Source organism: Canis lupus, chromosome 30 (assembly GCF_011100685.1).
Source record: "Canis lupus familiaris isolate Mischka breed German Shepherd chromosome 30, alternate assembly UU_Cfam_GSD_1.0, whole genome shotgun sequence".
In the NCBI taxonomy this organism is placed as follows: domain Eukaryota; kingdom Metazoa; phylum Chordata; class Mammalia; order Carnivora; family Canidae; genus Canis; species Canis lupus.
This window is the reverse complement of record NC_049251.1, coordinates 3,498,851-3,521,762: the sequence shown is the minus strand read 5'-3', so window position 1 is coordinate 3,521,762 and position 22,912 is coordinate 3,498,851. Positions and strand designations below refer to the sequence as shown.

Sequence of the window (22,912 nt, the reverse complement as noted above, 5' to 3'; positions counted from 1 at the left end):
CAGTTAACTCCATTATTGGATATTTACCCAAAGAAAATGAAAACACTAATGTAGAAAGGTATATGCACTCCTGTATTTATTGTAGCATTATTTACAATAGCCAATATACAGAAACAACCCAAGTATCCATCAATAGAGATCGCCAAAGAAGATGTGAGATATATACATAATGGAATATTAGCTCATCCATAAAAAAAGAATGAGATCTTGCCATTTGCAACAACATGGTGGACTTTGGCTCTGTTCTTACTACTTCTCCTCTCTGCCTTCAATGTTTATGCTTACCATTCAACTTGTAAACCCTTCACTTGATCCTGCCATTCCTTCTAAATATGGGGCCAATTCATAAAGTCTGCCCTGATTTCTTCATTTTTATCTTCAATGTAACCACTCAACTGCATTGCAGTTGGGCCCTTTTCCACTTAATTTCACTATAACCAAATTTCTCCAACCTCACCAATGATTTTTTTCTATTTAATACTGTTTCAAATTCTGCATGACAATTAATGTTTTGATTATCTGCCTCCCTTTTAAGAACTGGTTCTCATCCAACTTGTGCAATTGCTCTTCTCTGTTTCTCATTTAAGTCCTCTAGAGGTTCTTCTCTCCCAGCCCCCGCTATCACTCAAGTTTGTCTTTGACCCTATGCTAACTGCCTCTGCTTTCTCTCCTTCACAGAGCTCTTGGGGCGTCAACCATCATCTTCCAAATATTATATGCCAGCTAACATATCTCATACATTTCTGCCTAATCAATCTTCAAATACCACTTCTTTGTTTATGTTGCTCTCCATTTTAAGAGCCTACAAATGATGCCTGGATTCTTCCTCTCTAATTACACTGGTCTCCTTACTTCCTTAACTATTCTTTATTATCATTCTCTGCTCCCTGAAATGCTATACCCCATTTTTGCCATTACCACAAATTCTCTGAGACCCAACCTCTACACTTAACCTTTTCCATGAAGCATGCTCTGACAAACCCTAGTCCAACAATAATATTGCCGTAATTGAACTTTTCTGTGTGACACAATCTAGAATGTAACTTTCATTGCATTTTATTATCTATTCTATCCAGATCATCAATCTCAAAATATAACATACTATATTATTCCACTTATATGACATTTTCAAAATGATAAAGCTATAGTCATAGAGGACAGATTAGTGGCTGCCAAGGGAGGGGGTTACTATAAAGAGATAGCATAGGGAGCTTTTGGGGGTGTTAGAACTGTTCTTTATCCTGATCATAATGATTGTTAAATAAATCTATCCATGTGTTAAAATTCATTGAACTTTACACCAAAAAAAATCAGTTTTACAGTATGATTACTTGAAAAATAAAATTTACAGAAGATTTAGGGTATAGGAAATCTTTCATCTCCTTTTCATATTGAAAAATTTAGAATAGAAAGGAGGCATGGAAAGTAGAGCTGGTCTGTGGATAAAGCTTTGAAAAATCAGATTTATCCTCTGAGTTATGCACTCCTCTAAGAGGAGGGCAGCAGCACACGTGGATTGGCCATAAATATGAAGAGTAAGCATGAAGTAAATCAGTATTTTATATCAAATGCCACTCAGTCAATGTGACAAATAGGCAAAAAAACAACAACAAACTAGACCCCCCCCCAAAATATCTTCTCTTGAATTATAGCTACAAGTGAATGAGAAAGTAAAAAGCTAAGGGTTAAGACACAGGCACAAAGTGGTGTACCTGGGTGGTTCAAATGGTTGAGCATCCAACTCTTGATTTCAGATCAGGTCATGATCTCAGGGTCTTGGAATTGAGCCCTACATCAAGCTCTAAGCTCAGCACAGAGTCTGCTTGAGAATCTCCCTTTGCCCCAACTCCTATTCTCACTCTCAATCTCTCTCTCTCTTTCTCTCTCTCTCTCTCAAATAAATAAAATACATTTTTAAAAAAATATACAGGCACAAAGTATCAACTTTGAGGGTGGCAAAACTTAGGAGACACCCAGGTCACAATTTTTACTCTTAACTCAAGGTCATTAATAACTAGTAAAGAGTCCAATTTCATCAAGATTTCATAGCTTCTCTGTGTTTTTATTTCCTATCTTGATGGAAACAGTGATCATATTTGTACACAGCCAAAGAACAAATACAACAATGACTTGTTTCACAATTCATGCAGCTGACTTCATGTATTCTTGACAACACTATCATGTTTCTGAGCTATCAATTTTTCTTCCTTTGTAATTTGGGATCCAGCAGGGGGCACAGGGGTATATATCATCTGTGACTGCCTTCTGATGCTACATTCATAGATGCGTGCCTGACTCTGGGTGAGCTTTACGAAAAGTCTCATTCTTTGGAAGGCTTTTCCCAGTCTTTTATAATCTTCATCAATCAAAAGTTAACCATCTCAGGGGCCATGCCTTCTTTGCAGGCAGCTAGAACTTCCACAATTCTTTGTTAAGCAGAACTCCTTTGATTCAAGGCATGATCAATATATCTTAAAACTAGAGTCAGTTTCCTTTGCCTTCTACAACAATTTCTCTTATTGCCATTCACAGCTGGAGACTTTCTTATTGAAATATAATCAGCACCATAATAGCCTTGGTATGGTCAATGTTTCCCATCATCCCTTCAGAGGCCTTGAAGCACTCATTCTTTAGGAAGACTGGATCAAGCATAACAGTATGTGCAACATCCTTTGCAATGGCCCCAGGGTCTCTGTAGGATATCTTAGGTATTATGTGATGGACACTCTCCCTTCCTAAAGCATCTCATCCAAGCATGCTATTCAAGGTTCAAATGCTTCCTTTCAAGGAACAAAAACAGGATTTAAATATAAGTTATTTTATAGACACTTAGTTCAATAGGGGAGAACTCTAACACCTATAGAATACTTTGCTCCTGGGCTTTGGGCTGGGACTCCCACTCTGTCACGGAAGCCCAGCATATCAGTACTATCTTTCCCCTCTTCTTCAAGTACTACGTCCACATTCATATAAGTCCTATCTCAAACCCATTTTCTTAAGGAATTCTGTGTCAATTGAGGAAGTTTACTTAATTACCTTCAGCCCCAATCTTTAGTTTAACAGGCTCTGTTACTTATGGCAGGCTATATAACCTATTTAGAGAATTGTTTTGGAAATATAAAGCAAAAAGTTAAACCAGAGAACACAAAGTTTTTGCACAACTTTGGGATCATGCTTAGAGCCCCACCACTTATAGTAAAACAGACTCCTAAGTTTTCAGGTAGCACCTTCCCAGCACAGATGTTAAAAAATGAGCACAACAATCATGGAAATGGAAGGATGCCAAATGGACAAAATTAGGGTAAACTTAATGCTAAACATCCTGCGAGCAATATTTAACCAATGAAGGGTGGTTCCTCACCCTCTCCCTTCAGGGGAAATATTCTGAATCATATTTCATTTATTGAAATGAATACGAATTCATTGTATGAATATTGAATTTATTGTAGTTTCAGAGTTCCCTAGCAAAAGTGAACCCACAGTAGAAACCCAGTCATCAATATAATACTCTTTATTGACTTCCTTTTCTTCCTTCTCTCGTTTCACAATGCTTCCTAACATAATCTTCAAAAAACAAAACAAAACAAAAACAAAAACAAAAAAATATTCTTGTACTCAATCCTTGTCAGATGATTTGTTTTGGGGAAAACCCAATATAATACTATGTCTGTGACTCAGATATAAAATCTCTGTAATTTCAATCTTCCAGGCTCTCTGCCAGTAGGACTAGATTTATTTTTATTCAAAAGAATATTTACTGAATGCCTAGGAGACAACAAGCAATTTAATGTTATCATATAAGACATCACACTTATGGAATTCTTAGATTAAAAAGAGAAATAAGAGCTGCAAATTTAAAAATTGTATCAGAATATATAAAACAGGATTAGTAAGAAAGTTATAAATATATGAGATAGAAAGAAAGAGTTTAGAGACCAGGATTGAAGGACTGAAGGAGGTGACATTGGAGCTGGATTTTGAAGTGCAACAGGATTAGGGGATGCAAAAATCCTGAAAGTGTCTGTTAGGTGAAAGAAAAGATGAGTGAAGACACTGAATCAGGAAAACACAGGGTGCATATGAGAATCACTGAGTAGTTCCATTTGTTCCAAGAACAATACCATGTGATAAGGATAAGTAGGGAAAGATAAAGAAGAAAAGTTGGATATTGTCAGATCATTAATTCTGTTAAACATCTGTTTAAGTAGTTCATTGAGAAAGCAATAGCATGCCATTGAAATTATTTGGAAAACATAGCATATTTTAACTTTTTTTGTCTCAGTTTGTTATCAGTTCAGGCACATTTACCTTTACCTCCTTACACCAATGTCCCTACTGCTCACTCTATCTAAACTGTTTTTCTTCTTTCACGGTTTTATGTTTACAATGTTGCTTTTATTAATTTCTGTACTTATTTTTTCTCTCCTTTAGTGAAATGTAAGTTTTCAAGAAACCTATTTAATATATCAGTGCATTTTATGGTATCCTGCAAATAGTAGGCACTCAATTTAAGTTTTGTTGAGTAAATGAATGAATACATGATCATGTTTTTTGGTGGTTCTGATACTTTATGTGCTCTCTCTCTGACAAAGGGCTCTTCACTTTCTCCTTTTCTCATATGATCAGCATGTTCAAACACAAATCAAACTCACAATACTTCAAGTAACCTACGGTTCCCAGACTTGCCTAAACAACCATAACTTAAATTATGGCTACAGATGATTTGAGAGTGTGCTAAGATATCCATGTGGCAGGCTCTAATACTCTTTTTAATCAAACCTGAAGAGAGAATTTGGATGTTTCTTCTACTGGTACATCTAAAGCCCCAGACTTTAGTTGAGGGCATGGCTGATTGCAACACAGGGCTGGTCCTTGCACAAGGTAAAGTGTTCCTCCCACACCACAAGTCAGCCTAGGTGAGAACAAGGAAACAGAGTGGCATGCCTTTGTTCTGTTTGGCACAAGTTTTGGTTGTTTCAGCCAGGCCACTTTCTCTATGTTTCCACACCTCTTGGTTAGAACACAAATCCTTAAAAAAAAAAAAAAAAAAAAAGAACACAAATCCTTGTGTTTTGCTGTTAGGAACTAAAAGATAGCCATTAGACTGAGGTGGCTATAATGCTATTACAGCCTATGCAAGCAAACCAAAATCTAACCATGTAAAAGTCTCAAGGATATAAAATTTAAAACTAAGAACAACCAATCACAGCCAACTAAACTTTAAGCTATACTCAATCATATAATTTTCTTTCTTTGCCTCCATACCTTTTCTACATAAGTCTTTCCTCTAGCTGCTATTGGCTGAGTGCTCCTAGCCACTTCTGGTTTGGCACTGCCTCATGCAAATCAATGTTTACTTAAATAAACTCTTAAAAATTTGTATATGCTTCAGTTATTCTTTTAACAGCATTGAGTGGCCTATGTGAGTCCCAGTCTCCTATCTACAAAATAAAGATTTGTGCTAACCCAGAGAACCAACTTCTCAGGATTTACCACAAAAGAAAAAAACTCTTGAGCAGACAGATGGTATATGTGACCGCCTGACCTGAGCATGAGTCTTTCCTCCAGTCATGTAGAAATGGCCTCAACACATTACTGCAACACTCTTGGTTAAGAGAATATGTAGAAACTGATAATCCCACCAACTATTGGCTATAGGTGAATAATCAGAGCAGACATAGGAAGGAAGTTCTTCTCTCCACCCAAACCCCAAGTAATATGTGCAGAAATTCAAAGAAAATCAGCACAATTAAATCACTAGCTGTGATTACCAATAGCAGTGATCATAATAGAAACAAAACAAAACAAAAACAAAAACAAAAAAAGGATATCAGAAATCAAATTAAAAAAAACAACAGGAAAATTACTAGATAAAAGAGAAGACAGGTAGGGATAATCTTTATCTCAGCCTGAAAACGCTGGATTTTTAATCTTTCTGAAGATTCCCATCCTTTCCAACTCCCATTATTTGTGGTCTAATTTTTCAGCTAGTTCCATCAGTGTCTCCTGTTTTCATTTTTCTAGCCCAGACTCCCAAATATTTGCCTGTTTACCCATTCTTCTTCTCTTCCTACTTCTTTCCTTCTGTACCCTTTGCTTTCATTTCTTTATCCCTCCCTATCACTCCACACTTGTTAAAAATTATTTGCATACAGCATTCATAATAACTTCATATCTTAGCAAAGTGACTTGCATGGGGGAGGATTTCAATAAATATTCATTTAAGATGACTTCCCCTCCCCTCCCTTTGCCACAGTTCCCCATGCCTCTGAGCCCTGGAGCCATCGGTCTTTTTGTAGGTTGCAAAATGAATGAAGTGCAAGGATTTCACTTTAGGAAGAAACAGGAATCAGGACTTTTGTCACTGACTTTCATGAACTGGGCTTCCAACTTTTAAATGTGGTGCATAATTGACACTTTGATACTTTTAGGCTATGGTGTATTCTCACACTCTCGTGGGGAAAAAATACTTGCTGACACAATCAGGAAACAGATGGTGACAAAGATCTTATACTTTGGTGCCAATCAATATGTTTTACTTGCCACTACTAAAATCTCATTTATGGGACCCAGGAATTTAAAGGAATTTTTCTGTTCTTTTTTTCTATCTTTTAAAGACTATTTTTAAGAATCTTTGGGCTTAAAAGTTTTATTTCATTTTTCCTCTTTAGTTGTACTATAGCAATTCTAGGAGGATTGTGGTTTTTATCTGCCACAAAATTCATGAATTTAAGTATTTTGTTCTTTGCTGTTGGTGACAGAATAAGTTTCTTAACTCTTGCCCCACCATCCAAACACGACCTTTGAATATAGCTACCTTACACTTAAAAAAAAAAAATCTTCCGAAGAATGTTAATTTTGCAATTGTTAATTGATATAACAACAGCAGTTGTCTCCCCATCCTTCCATATCTGCTCATTTACATAATGGTGACTTCTTGTTAAACTAGCACACAGAAGAAACAGGTCTTTTTTTTTTTTTAAGATTTACTTATTTTAGAGAAAGAGAGAGAGTGCATACGTGGGAGGGACACAGGAAGAGAGAATCTCAAGCAGACTCTACACTGAGCTCAAGGAGCCAAGGCGGGTCTCCATCTCATCACCTTGATATGGGGACCTGGGCCAAAACCAAGAGGCAAAGGGGTAGCTTAACCTACTGTACCACCCAGACACCTCAAAGAATATTTCTAAAAGGAATACATAACATTCTTATTCAGAATACAAAAACTTAATGAGTTGAAACTCTATGTTAAGTAGAAAGATTCAGATAATCCCATCTAACTGGGAACTGCTCCCTCAGACCATAAGCTTCTAAAGGGCAAGGACAATGCTTTATTCTATCTCAGTGCCCACATACCCATATTTAACAAATATTTCCTGGGTTGAATCTATGAAGTGGCCAGACAGCCACCAAAAGAAACCCCTCTCTGCTGTGTTTCTCTAGTACATCTGATTTGCATCATTACCTTTAGGGTTTGGGATGCCTAGAAATGTATAGATGAGTGAATCTTTATGCATCACCTACCTGGGCAAATGTAGGAGCCAGATTTAATCAGACATCTTCCATTTCATTGTGCTTTTCTACCCTGTCTCAAATCAGTCACTAACATCTCTCAAATAATTAGAAAATATTTGTTGAGTAGGAATTCCGTGGAAGATACAGAGGAGGAAAAGTACAATGTGTTGAACATATATTTTATGCCAAGCACACATAGGACATATGATTTAACTCTCAAAACAATTGTACAGAAAGCTGTTAATCTTATTCCCATTTTACAATGAGGAAACAAATGTTCAAGATACTAATTAACTAGCCTAACACCACACAAATAGATTATAACATAGCAGGGGTATAAACCTAGTCTGTCTAATTGCAATGTCTGCCACACAGGAAGATTACTTTTACTTTAAATTCCTTGAATCTACACAAATCCTGTGCTCCTACTTCTACAATCATATATAAGTCATTACTTCTAATTTCCCCAATTACTTCCCTAGTAATTTACCCACCAGATTTTGGTTTTGACACCCTAAAAGAGTTCTTCTGTTACAGTTTCAATTTTCATTCTTATTAGCAGTCCCTTCTAAAAGTCTACAAAATGCTTAAGATGTCTTGCTCTAACTAATTCTTCTTCGTATATTGGGCTTCCTGAGAAATTCTGCGAACTCCAAACTGGTTACAATCTGAGTAAACGTGCTGTTGTAGATACAAATGCGTGACATCTGAACCATATAAGTTCTCTAGTCAAAATCTTCTAATACATCACCATTTTGCTCAAAGTACAAAATCTTCGGCCTTTCCATAGGTAATACATTACCTGGGCCCACCTCCATTCTCTCTCTGATAGACCTTCCTGTTTTCTCTTGGCCACACTGTCCATGTGTTCTAGTCTTGCATGCACATCAGAGACTTTGCACCGTCTGTTCCCTTGGTCTAGTGTCTTCTTCCCCAGATTTACAGATAGATCTCTCTCTTACATCCTTCATGTTTTTGTTCAAAAGTCACCCTCTCAAAGATATCTACCCTGATTCTCCTATTAAAAATTATAACCAAACGTGAGCAAGAGTTCTCAATCTTCTTTACCCTACTCAGCTTTTTTGTGTAACATTTATCACTTTCTAACAGGCTTTATATTTCAATATTTCCTAGGCTCTTGTCTGTATACCCCCCCTAGAACATAAGCTCCATAAAGATGGGGATTATTTTAAATTTTGTACAAGGATGTATCCCAAGCACGCAGAAATGGTGCATATAATAGGAGCTCAATAAGTGAATGAGTATGCATGTAAATACATATACATTTGTGAACTCTCAAGCACCTGAATGTCTCAGAATTTCATACACTATTAAGAATTATAGTACTAAGGGGCAGCCCCGGTGGCGCAGCGGTTTGGTGCCGCCTACAGCCTGGGGTGTGATCCTGGAGACCCGGGATTGAGTCCCGCATCGGGCTTCCTGCGTGGGGCCTGCTTCTCCCTCTGCCTGTGTCTCTGCTTCTCTCTCGCTCACTCTGAATGAATAAATAAATAAATCTTTAAAAAAAAGAATTATAGTAATAAGCTAGTTTATGAATTTAGATTCAACTCACCCTACTTCATATTTCTCTTGCATCAATAAATTGAAAAGAATTTGTAGCACTGAAGTCAAAGATCAAGCTGCACACATTTCTTTAAAATGCAGTCAGATGGGGTTCCTGGGTGACTCAGTGGTTGAGTGTCTGCCTTTGGCTCAGGTTGTGATCCCGGGATCCTGGGATTGAATCCTGCATCAGGCTCCCCACAGGGAGTCTGCTTCTCCCTCTGCCTATGTCTCTGCCTCTCTCCGTGTCTCTCATGAATAAATAAATAAAATCTTTTTTTTAAATGCTATCAGATACATGTGTGTTTCTTTTCTAGTGACAAAATGACTTATTTGAATCAAAGACCTCAAAGTCCATGTTTCAGAGTGTCCCATATAAATGAAAAAGTGTATACACATCAACATAAAAACACTGGTCAGACTCTAGTTTGTGTTTTTATCTGTTTCTGTCCAGCTGTCTGTTTATCATTCAGCTTCCCAAGCCTCTTTAAGTGTGTGCTCTTCTGTAAGGTTTAGTCCTCTATTTCTCCCAAATCAAGAGTCTTCCATCAAACATGGTGCTCTGGCTCAGATATCCTTAAGCACAGCATCAGATTTATTGCTGGCTTCATCACTTATCAATAAAACCAGCTTCCACACCTTGCTCTATCTCGACAGCCGTCTCTCCAGACATCAGGAACCAGGGTTTACATAGATTCCTGACTTTATCTGGGCCCCTGTGATGTACAATATCATGGCAACAAGGCCTTTTCTCTTTGTTCTGGGGAGACTTGAGCCATAATGTGGCAGCTTGGTGTTCATGCTGATTGTGATAAAGAGCAGCACACTGAGCAGTTTCTCACTCTTCTTTCTCTTCTCTCTCTCTTTTAAAGAAACAGGTGTTGGCATGGATTAGAGAAAAATTACATCATCTTCAAGAGAAGAGGAGGAATAGAAAGGAGAAAAAAATAGGGAAAAAAAAGTGGCAACGAGACCCAAATACATTTGCACATATAAAGCTGTTCTAATGAGAGCCAAATTGATTTGACATTCAGTGGCAGTTTGAAGCCAAGAAAAGCAAAGCAGCCTACAAAAGGCCTAGCTCATTGTTTATGGAGTGTCATACTCTATCATCTGTGAGACCAATAACAGGGATGGGAAGGCCTTTAAAGGCAGGGTGTGTGCTGGGAAGGGCTGTGTGGATACCACCAATGTCAGATCTGATAGACGGATTGAACATGGCTTCCTGAGCTGAGATGGTGTTTGTCAGATGAGGCGGATATTCTCTGCAGATACATTAGCCAGCAAATTTGTAAAGTGTTAGCATTCTTTGAGGATGTGTGCTATGCACAGGGAGGCACATTTTACACTGATGTGGGGGGAAAAAATCCTCATGAAAATATTAACCAACGAAAGAGAGCAATGAATTATGTGTCATTCAAATGGAACTATATTCATAATACCATAGAAGCATCAACACCAAGACAAAAATATATGTTTACTCCTAGCAAACAATGTACATTGCAGGTGTGTACATGTATACTGTTGACCGAATGAAGATGATCATACTAAAATAGAAATTCTTACCATTAGTCTTGTTTTTCAAGAGAGAAGCTGTTCGGTCATTTCAATACTGTTAACTGGCCAGGGATTTACTCTTCTGCAGCTCACTGTTAAAAATACCTGGAAAGGAGTGAGGTGTTTATTAAATGTCAGCACATGACAAGGTAGATTAAATAAGTCTTCCCAGAAATCCCTGAAATGCTAGAGAATTACAGTCTGTATATAAAGAAGTTTCTTTTTTTCCCTCCTCTCCAGCTTCAAGCCCAGTCTATTACTTTGATATTAGATTCAGTGTAAGATTCAGATATTAGTGTTTACTTTCAGAATTTCACAAAGGAAAGTTGATTTCATTGCAAGGTATTGCTGAGTGATATCAGATCCAAAATCTCAGCCTCTTTCTTTTTTTTATATAAATTTATTTTTTATTGGTGTTCAATTTGCCAACATATAGAATAACACCCAGTGCTCATCCCCTCAAGTGCCCCCCTCAGTGCCCGTCTCTTCATCTCAATTTTCTAAACACTTAAAGGACTAAGAATCGAATTTGACCTTAAGTAATCTAGACTTCACAGTGTGTCTCCAGTATAGATTTCATAGCACCATAAAATACTGAGTATACGAGACAGATAAAAACAAAATGACGTCACAGGGAGCATAGTAATACATCATGAATAACTAGAACTTCTATTAATTTGGACATATACATCTTTAATATAAATTCAAATGGAGAAATGGAAAGTATTATTATTGATAGAAATAATAATAGCACAGATTGGAATTTTATTATTCACATTTATCTTATGCAGCCCTGAAATCCCTACTTGATATTCCATGGGACGTGATAAGCCTCAATCCTTCTTTGCCCAATGTTGTTGAAGGTCTGTGACGGGGGGATCTGAAGAGTTGCATGTAAAGAACAATAGAATTATTTACTAAGCCCACTGCCTTCTAGTTACCAGCATTCACATAGTAGGTTATAGGCTCTTTAAACACCTTTATGGAACATAAACATCCTACCCTGAACCACAACAGAATCCCTTAGTCTGTACTCTGTGCAGGATATAAGAATGAAAGCTCCAGTAGGGGCCTGGCTGGGACACAGTGTTTGATACATAGTTTTTCTCCTTCCTTGCTACCACCACAGCTTTGGAGTCACCACAAGGAATTCAATTCTACAAACATTTATTGTGCCTATCATGGCTTGATGCCGGGGTTGCATAGTTACATAAGACCCCAGTTCTTACTCTCAAGAAGTTTACGGTAATTTACAGAGTACCACTCAAGGATACTCCTGATGTCTTGAGATCTCAAGCCTTCACACCACTGTTGAAGTTTGTGCTATCTGATGGCACACTGTATGCCTCACTGAACAAAAGTATAAACATTTCTTAACAGATATTAATGGATCTGGAGGCTCAGAGTACCTATGGGCAGATTTGGAATCCTTAAGTTAAAACACAGCCACCTTTACCTATAGAGTGTGTGGTCATAAAAATAGAGGTTCAAATTAATGTTATAACTAACTGTATAGTGGTTTCTCTCAAAATGCTTTCACATAGGTGATTTACTCTGATAACATCAAAAATTTGGTCGTTTGATGGGACAGTTAGAATTTGGATCTAATGAATGGATTATAGACTCACTTTTTATGGGCTGAATGTTTGTGTTCCCCCCAAAATCATATTGTAATCCTTCTCCACTCCCAATGTGATGGCTTTAGGATGTGGTGCCTTGGGAGATAATTAGGATTAGATGCAGTTATGAGGGTGGACCCCTCAGGAACAGTTAGTGCCCTTATAAGTCATTTGAGAGCTTACTTCCCCTCTCTGCTCTCCACCCTATGAGGATACAGTAAGTTGGCAGTGTGCTAGCGGAAAGAGTCTGACCTCAGACTTTTAGATTCCAGAAATGTGAGAAATAAATTTCTATTGTTTATAAGCCACTCAGTCTATGGCAGTTTATTATAGCAGCCTAAAAAGACTAAGACATCAACTTGAGAAAATGATCTGTCATGACCGGTGTAGATGTTACACAAAACTTGTCCAAAACATAAACTTCTGGAAGTACCCTGGGTCTTTGGATAGAATTTGTGGTTGTTTACGTCACTGGGTATAATTTCTGTGGATCTCAATAACAGTATAAAATTAATTTGAATTCTTCTATATGCAGGTATTTGATGATGTTGAGAGACATTTTAAGAAGAATAGGAGTCAAGCGAATCAGTCTATGTGTTCTGTAAAGCAGAGAAATTTATGCAATGATCACTTCTGAGCCTTTGCCATATAAATTGATCCCTGCTAATTGTTTAAGCTAAAGTAGCTGTCAGAATCATTCCACTCTTATTTGATAAGATATCAAATATATATATATATTATCAAATATATCAAATATCAAATATTGCCTCTGCTTCTTACTAGTTAGGTAAACTAACACAATTTAGTAAGTCATTTTGTGAATCCATTTCTTCATCTATAAAATGGGGATAAAAAGGAGGTGCTGTAAAGATTAAACACACAAAAAAAGATTAAACACGAATAAACACTCAAGAAGAAGGCATTCAACATATTAAACTAACAATGCTGGACAGCCCTGGTGGCGCAGCGGTTTGGCACCGCCTGCAGCCTGGGGTGTGATCCTGGAGACCCCGGATCGAGTCCTGCATCGGGCTCCCTGCATGGAGCCTACTTCTCCCTCTGTCTGTGTCTCTGCCTCTCTCTGTGTCTGTGAGTAAATAAATAAAATCTTAAAAAAAATAAACTAACAATGCTGAAATGTTAATTTTAATTTAAAGAATAATTCCAACAGCATATTTAGAATAAATACCACTAGATTCGTGGTGAAATATTTCATTTTCAATTTTGGAAACTTTAGATCATTAGTTTGATAGTAATATTAGTTACGGAAAGTTAAGAATAGTGGCAGAAAGTTTACTGATCATTCCTTTAAAAAGTGCTGGATTTCTTGTATTTACATCATATTCTTCTATCGCTTTGTGTCTTTATTGGCACATGAATATGCAGCTCTCCATATTGGCCAAATCAACAGTCTATTTATCAATCCTTTGTGGGGTTTCTCATGTACCCTGGCACTGATTTTCCTCACAGGCTATACATGTCTTTCTGTAAAGTTGGTCACCCAATCCTTAGTTGAATCGCTCTAAAACCCAAAATCAAATAAACCCATATGCTGTTCTGTCTCAGAAGCAAAAACCATAGAGAAAAAAATCATGTTCCTTTCCTCAGCTTTGTTTAAAAACCATCACTGGAATGAGATATCACAGAACAGCTATTCTAACAGGATACCAGGATATAGGTATTATTACCATCTCTACATCACAGATGAGTAGATAGGAGTTTAGCACAGAAAGGAAGGATGATACAGTGGTTACACGGCCAAGACAAGATTCGTACCAGTTTCTCACACGCTTAACTCTACACTGCCTCCTGCGATTATATATGTGCTGTCACCTTGCAGAGATCACAGCCCTGTGTGGCTAAACAATCAGTGGCCATCTCCTAGCAATAATAAAATGGCTTCTCTTTCAGATTCAACAATTAGTGATTATAATTTGCAGCATCTACAAGCTCCAACAAGTTCAAGTGTCACAGACATAAAGGAAACAGGACACTGGAACTTTTTTGGTAGACATCTCACTAAATCTACAGTGGTTGAGCCCATATTTTTGGTTACCATAAAGTGTAGATGAAATGCCTTTGTGCTCACTAAAACTGCAATTAATGATAAACACATGAAAAGATGGAAAAAATACCCATTAAAGATCACTGGCCTAACCAGAAATCTGACCTTTACTTTTAAACTTAATCCATGTTTAATATTGGTATTTCATGTAGTTCACATGATATGCTTAACATACATATAGCCTAAATAAGTTTATAAATAACATTAACTAAGTATTTGGCAAAGCTATTTTTCCATTACTTCTTATGTCATGGCCCTCTCAATTACTTTGCACAGAATACCCTGTCAAGAAATAGCATGTGAATCATAGAAGACACCTGAGTTCTAAATTTATATGAGATTGGTGCTAAAGAAGGAATAGTTTAGTGTTGGATACCAACAAGCTGAAAGCATTATGCCCCTTCCTGATAGGAAGAGATGTATCCTGCTTGGCAGGCCAGAACAGGTCTATTATTTCTGATTCTGTATCACAGTGAAATGTATCATATTTAAATCTCAAATATTTGAAACTTTAGTTCTCAGGCAAACCAGCTTAGATTACAGTTTGGGTCACTTAAACAATAACAAAAATGCCTGTAATTAAGCAAAATGTCACAAAATCCATCATCATAACTTGTGCATGGGGGGGAATCTGTAGGTCCTCATTCAGAATATATTTACATTTGCTTTTTCTACACTACAAAAGAGCCTGTTTTCTTTTCTTTTTTTTTCTTTTTTTTTCTTTTTTTTTTTTTTTTTTCTTCCAACTTCCAGATCCACAATAGATTAGATACAACAAACGAATGGGTGAAGACTGCTATTTGAAGACACACTGAGAGTACAAGAATGTGCTGGTGGTAGCAAGGGGAAGTGTGGAGAAATATAGAAACAGACATAACTTGAACCACATTCCCAGCTGGGACCATTTAGTGTTGGAGCAACCAGCCACTCTCAAATCAAACCCCACAATATTTCGTGGATCATTAATACATTATAGAAAATTATCATTTGCATCCATGATAATTACCTTGTATAAATTGGATGTCACAAAAATTACATTCAGTATATCATGTACAAGAAGGCAAAAGGTTCCTAATATATTTTCAGAAATATTTCCAAATGAAATGCTTCAAATTTTGTCTTAACTTTGGTATTTAAAGGATAAACACTAAAATAACCAGAATACTCAAACACACACACACACACAAAAATGCATTCCCTAAAGGCTCTAGACTTTTGTGGTTTTACTAAATATAATCTTTTTTAGAGAATAATACTGCTGTGTCTGAGCTGGTTGGTGTCTTTAAGAGCTCCCTCTCCACCCACAAAGCCAAGGGCTTTCTGTAAGTGCAATTGCAATGCACGTTCCAAAATATACCTCTAAGCTCCACTTACTGCTCACCCTTCCAAATCCACAAATTCTGGCTTGATGTCCCTAGTCACGACCCTGTTGCTTTGTACCTGCTTTGTGCTTCAATTGCCTGTTTAGTTCCTAATCTTGGCGTTAACCCTGGATTTAATTCAGATATCCCATAGCTCCATGCCCTAGAGTAGCACTTCTAAGAGAAATATAATGTAAGTCACATATGTAATTTTCAATTTTCTAGGGGCTAAATTTATTTATTTTTCTCCCATTTTTTATTTTTTAAGTTCTTATTGAAATTCCAGTTAATTAACATACAGTATAATATTAGTTTCAATATAGTGATTAGTTTCAATCACAATATAGTGATTCAGCAGTTCCATACAACACCTAGTGCTCATCACAAGTGCCCTCCTTAATCCTCATCACCTATTTAACCCAATCTGCCATCCACTTCCCCTCTGGTAACCATCAATTTGTTCTCTATAGTTAAGAATCTGTTTCATGTTATCCCTCTCTACGTCTCTCTATCTCTCTCTCTCTCTCTCTTTTTTCCTCTAGAGGCTAAATTCAAAAAATAAAAGCAGTACAGACATTTTGATGATACATGTATTTAACTTAATGTACTGTAATTATCATAAATACATTAATAAGGTTGTTACTCTTTTATGCTGTCTGAAATCTTGTGTATATTTTACACTTACAGCATACTTTATCTTGAAGTAGCTACATTTCAAGTGCTCAATGGATACATGTGGCTAGTGGCTACCACAATGGACAGTTCAGCTCTAGAGCACTTGGGCCATAATCATCCCAACTCACAGAATCTCCAACTTGGTTGGCTTAAGCTTCCGATTCCCTGGTGGTCTCTAAGTGTAGTTTGTGTAGTAGGCTACATTATTTTCTACAGGCTCTGTGTATGTATTGGTATGTAGCTAATAACAACTTTATCATTTATACTTTTTTGCCAAAACACTTTTAAATCTTTTTTCCTTCCAGTTGGCACACACATAAACTATGTAAGGTAGATAAAGCATGCATTGACATTCTCATTTTATATATAAGAAAACTGAGAATCAGAGGGATTAGTGATTTATTTAAGGTTGCCCAGCAAAGATAATAATAAGAACTTTGTGATTTTTAGTTTATATCTCTTTCAATGATTCCTTATTACTTCTTAAAGTAATTAGAGGATGAACCCATTTGTTGATTCTTAGATGCAAATTACCAAATAATGTAGACATCTGGTCAACAGTAGCCTAATTCACTCTCTTGAGAATGATATCAAATATATATTGAAACATGCACAGTCGACCCATAGACATCAAGGGTAATGGAAGAAAGTCTGCATGAAATATGTGGGAAAGATGTTTTTTCTTCATGTATAAGCAGAACTAACACTTGGGCAATGATTAAATCACATTGAGAAACCTCAAAGACACATAAAAAAAGGAAATTCTTTGAGGGGTTTGCTTCTTGTTTATTTTTTAGAAATGAACTGATCTAAAAAGAGAGGACAAGCTCATTCAGTTATAGCTTTCATATAATTACCACAAACTCTAATGCAAATTAGACTGTAGGTCTGCTCAATGTACATTTCTGTGCTTGCCAAATTATGTTTGGCAGTGTGGTCAAGCAAGAACAGATGCACACTGGGCCGAGTTTTCTTGGGCTGTTCAATAATTAGGAGGACTATGTATTATAATAAACCACATCCCCTTGGCTAAGATTTGGATGCAAATTGCACACTAATTCACTTCCAAGTTTTTTGGAAGCTCACCAAGAGAGATGAAAATCAGGGAAATATATTGTTTACTTCAGGAAATTTGTTTTAAACTAAATATGGCTCATTTCTAAGAGGCGTTGGGGAACTCCATAAGAAATGTAACAATAGCTTTTTCAGGTTCCATTCAGCAGGAATAAGAAAATGCTAAGAGGTTCCTTTGAAGAGCCTTTCCTATATTACCTGCCAGTTCTAACCATCTCCTTATAAACGTATTGAGGGAGTCCTAAATGGAGGACAAACAGCAGCTTCTCCTATCTGTAAAATATCACATTGCTCAAATGGAGGATGAAATCAGTTCAGTGAGTGAGACATTGTCAACATTTTCTGCAACTGACTGATAGGTAGCAGGTTGTCCCTTGGATCAGAAAGTGGGTGGGTTGAAACATTTTTTCTTTTCTGCAAAGCTAAAATATCCATTATAATAATAAAATCCCTTGTACCATTTCAACTGGTATTTCTTAGTAAACCCAACAATTGCAAACACTATCTAGAATAGGATATTAAAAAACAAACAAACATAAGAGCTCAAAGACCAAAGTTTATGGCCCACATTCATTGCATAACCCCATCAATTTACAGAGAGAAGCCAAAGCCCTCAACCATCAATCACTCCTATTTTTATTTTATTTTTATTTTTAATTTTTATTTATTTATGATAGTCACACAGAGAGAGAGAGAGAGGCAGAGACATAGGCAGAGGGAGAAGCAGGCTCCATGCTGTGGGAGCCCGATGTGGGATTCGATCCCGGGTCTCCAGGATCGCGCCCTGGGCCAAAGGCAGGCGCCAAACTGCTGCGCCACCCAGGGATCCCTACTCCTATTTTTAGATGAAGTTACATCTACTCATGTTGCTAAGAAGACTTGCATGTTCATTCCCAGTCTCTTTCTCCAAATTCCATTTTTTTTTAATTATTTGTTTAAGTTCAATATTAACTCAGTCACTGACCTGGGTCTATGTATGCCAACTGTGATAGACATAAAAATACACTGTCTGCATCCCCCTTCCAGACAGGATTTGCTGCCCAGCTACAGGAAGTGCAGTCAGCAGTCTCCAGCTGTCAGCTCTTTCAGGATCTGTCTTAGCAGCAGAGAGCCTCTTCACCTGGGGTTCTGCTCATTGAGAGTAGTCTACATCTAATGCCTGAGTAAAGCCATTAGGTAAAGCTCAGGATGACTCTGAAAAGCAATACTCCCCTTAGAGCTCTATTATAGTTACCTTTCTTTCATAGGTGTTGATCCCCCCAAAATACTCAAAATTCTGTCTCATTATCTGCTTCCAGAAAACCCAGCCTATAGTCAAGCTTCTATCAATGCCCTTGTACTCAACCTGGAACTATGATCATGTTCTCCAATTAGATCAGACACTCCAGCCTCTCATCTTAGCATCCCCTTTCCTTCCCTGGAGGAAAAGCACTTCCCCTCCCCTTCCCCCAACACCATCTCACCTGTTCTAATCAGTTACTTAATATCATTCTTCAGATTAATGTCTGTAGAAATGGCAAGTACATACTACAGTAGTGGATTCATATTACCAGTGAATAATCATTTTTTATTTTTATATAATTATAGATTCACGTGCAGTTTCAAGAAATAATACAGTGAAATCACAAAAATCTTCCACCCAGTTTCACCCAATGATAATATCTTGCATAACAATAGCACAATATCACAACCAGGAAATTAATATTGATAAAATCCACTGATCTTATGCAGATTTCACTAGTTTTACATTCCTTCATTTGTGTCTTTGTGTGTATATATTTCCATATAATTTTATCACATGTGTAGGTTGGTATGACCACCACAACAGGTCAGAACACAGAACAATTCCATTACCAGGATTCTTGGTACTACCTTTTACAACCACAGCGCAACATTCCTCCCAACTCCTCTCCCAAACTCCTGGAAACCACTAATATGTTTGTCATTTCTAAAATTTCATCATTTCAGCGCTATTATACAAATGAAATCATACAGCATATAAGTATTGAGAGTAACCTTTTTTACTCAGTGTAATTCCCTTGAAATCCATCAAAGGATATATCAATAGTTCTCTTTTTATTGCTGAGTAGTGTCCCACAGGAGGCATGTAATACAGTTTATTTAACCATTAATCCATCAAAGAACATTGGGTTATTTCTAGTCTTTGGCTATTAAGCTAAAGATGATTTGAATATTCATGTGCAGGTTTTATGTAGATGTACATTTTCATATATCTAGGATAAATGCTCAAGACTGCATTTGCTGAATCATTTGGTAAAAACATGTTTAGTTTTGTAAGAAATCACCACACTCTTTAGCAGAGTAGCTATACCATTTAAAATCTGTGCTGTCAATGTATCAGTGAACCAGTTTCTCAACACCATCACCAGGATTTTGTGTTATTCTTTTCTTTTCTTTTTTTTTTTTTTTTTTTTGTAATTTAGCCATTCTAATAGGGGTGCATGACATCCCACTGTGGTTTGAATGTGCCCTTTACTAATAGCTAATGATGTTGAACACCTTTTCATGTACTTATTTGTCCATATGTTTGTCCCCTTCTCAATGGAATGTCTGTTTATGTCTTTTGCCATTTTGTAATGGGAATATTTGTTTTATTATAGTTGGGTTTTGAAAGTTCTTAACAGAATCTATAGACATGTTCTTTGTCAAATATGTGATTCACAAACTTTCCTCCTACTCTGCAGTTTGTCTTTTCATCTTTTTTTTTTTTTCTTTCTTCTTCTTAACACAGTCTTTGGCATAGCAGAAGTTTTGAATTTTGGTAAGTTCCAATTTATCAATTTTTTTATGGATTGTGCATTTGGTGTCAAGTCTAAGTAATCATTTTTTTAATTGTGACTTTTTTATTCTGAAATTTTAATAAGAATTATTATTTCATTTCTTAAAGAGAAATGAACATGGTAAAATAAAATTCAAATAGCTTAAGGAGGTATAAAATCAACAATGAAAGTGTTTTCAAGAAGCATTTACATTTTTTTAAATCATACATCTGCAAGCTTTTAAATTAGTTAAGAAAGATGATCTTTTAATTAAGAAAGACAACCAGGTTACATAATAGTGGGCATAATCACATATTTCATTACACAATATTTACAGATGATCTGTGTCTTCTCATTCCAAGAGAGTCACAGTTAATTTATGAATGGTGATAGCTCACATTATATTCACTATTTATTCACTTATTTGTTCAACCAATATTTTGAGCAATGATTGAACTGAACTGAATACTTGACATAAGCTATCACTCACTTTTATTCAAAAATCTTTAATGTTGTATTTTTACATTGATCCTTAAAACAGTGGTATTTCTTGTATATTCTTTACATTTTACTATAAGTTGACAGAAGATGTAAAGTCATAAACTTTCAGTTTCATTCCAAATCAGCTCTTAATTTGTTAAAGGTGCAATATCTGTTTTGTAGTGGGAAAAGGTCAATGGTGAAGTATCTAATGAGGAATAGTTTGCCACAACAAAAATTAGTATGCTATGTATTTGATAAAGAATTCAAATATAAAAATTATTGACAACACTGAACAATTTAGTTGAGGCAAAGTTGAGAAGATACGATCGCTTGCAGGAAAGCCTTAATATTCATCAAAGGAATAAAATAAAAATTGAGTACACATAAACATAAATGTGCAATGGCAGAAATTTTTAAATTATTTAGAGACACAGGTTCTAAATAGTCATACTAACTCAAGAACAAATAAAAACATCATTCTGAGTAAATCAACAAAACTGTAACAGCTGTTTTTAAAAGTGAATGAAACTTTAGATTATGCAAGGGTAAAATAATAATGTGGAGAACATTTTGATATTAACTATACTTATGTATTAAACAAGTTCAAATTTACTATTTAAATTAAATTTGACATATTAAATAATAAATTCAAATCAGAATTCTTACCTACAAAGCACTAAGTTCCTCAAGGTTTAACAACATTAAGCATATTATTTAACATAATACTTAATACTACTTAAAAATATGTAAAATAATATTGTTACAATAGTATTTGATAACATATTTTCTAGTAATCACAAATTGTTTTGCAAACAAACTGTTGGAAAGGAAAATTCCTCAAGAAGAAGTTTCTGCAAGTTAATGGAAAAATAATATGTAAATCTGGCAACAATGAAGTGGACCCGTTTAGTCATTTTTAGCAGAAAGCCAGTCAACTGAGACCCATAGAGAGATGCAGAGATGAGAGAGAAAAAGAAAGTATAGCCTGGGTTACTGAAGTTTATAAATTCCTAATTCCTAATTTTGATTTTATTCTAGCCCTGAGTTTTGTGATATGCTTTTCTATCTTTACAATAAATTTCTTTTTTCTTTTTTCCCCCTGCATTTAAATTATATGCTCAGCCATGATGAAGTAGATACCAGAATTAACCTCCATTCTTAAAAAAATTTTTAAACAGACAAAATATATGGAATAAGATGGACACTGGACAACAGAAAGCACTGGGCAATGATTCCTGAGAGACTAAAACCAAATGATTTGATCCCTAAAAAGGCCTGAGCTCACTACATGCTCCTCCTTATGTTGCAGATTTTTAATGCCACAACATAAGGAGGGGAATCCAAAGAGAGGTTGCAGTCTTGCTGACTTTCAAAGATGGAATTCAGACTTTGGGAGGCCAAAATGACTACAGTCTTTTTTTTTTTTTTTTAGGTGTAAATGTATTTCTTTTTAAATATTCTATTTATTTATTTACTTACTTATTTGAGAGAAAGAAAGCTAGTGAGAGCATGTGTCCAAGATCTGGGAGGGGCAGAGGGGGAAGGAGATGGCAAGGGAAAGAGTCCTAAGCAGACTACAGACTAAGCATGGAACCAAGGTGGCGCTTGATCTCTTGACCCTGAGATCATGACTGTAGCTGAACCAAGACTTGTGTGTTTAACCAAACCACCTGGTGCCCTTAAATTTACTTATTTTTACCGGCTAAGCCTTCTAGTACTATGCTGAATAGCAGTGGTGAGAGTGGACATACCTGTTGTGTTCCTGATCTTAGGTGAAAAGTGCCCAGCATTTCCTTATTGAGAATGATATTTGCTGTGGGCTTTTCATAGATGGCTTTTAAGATGCTGAGGAATGTTCCCTCTATTCCTACACTCTGAAGAGCTTTGATCAAGAATGGATGCTACATTTTGTCAAATGCTGTCTCTGCATCTATTGAGAGGATCATATGGTTCCTGGTTCTTCTCTCTTTGATATGATCTATCACATTGATTGTTTTATGAGGGTTGAAACAGCCTTGCATCCTGGGGATAAATCCCACTTGGTCATGGTGAATAAACTTAATGTATTGTTGAATCCTATTGGTTAGTATCTTGTTGAGAATTTTTGCATCTGTGTTCATCAGGGATATTGGTCTATAATTCCCCTTTTTGGTGGGGTCTTTGGTTTTGGAATTAAGGTGATGCTGGCCACATAAAACGAGTTTGGAAGTATTGCATCCC

General features: G+C 36.3%; 1 long non-coding RNA gene across 2 annotated transcripts in view; it reads right to left on the bottom strand.

The window, feature by feature from the left end:
* LOC119866859 overlaps positions 1-22,912 on the bottom strand; it is a 136,805-nt gene that overhangs the window by 71,834 nt on the left and 42,059 nt on the right. For both annotated transcript variants that reach the window (XR_005381430.1, XR_005381431.1), the window contains exon 2: positions 10,645-10,740. This is a non-coding gene — a long non-coding RNA (uncharacterized LOC119866859). The remainder of the gene's footprint in view (positions 1-10,644; positions 10,741-22,912) is intronic.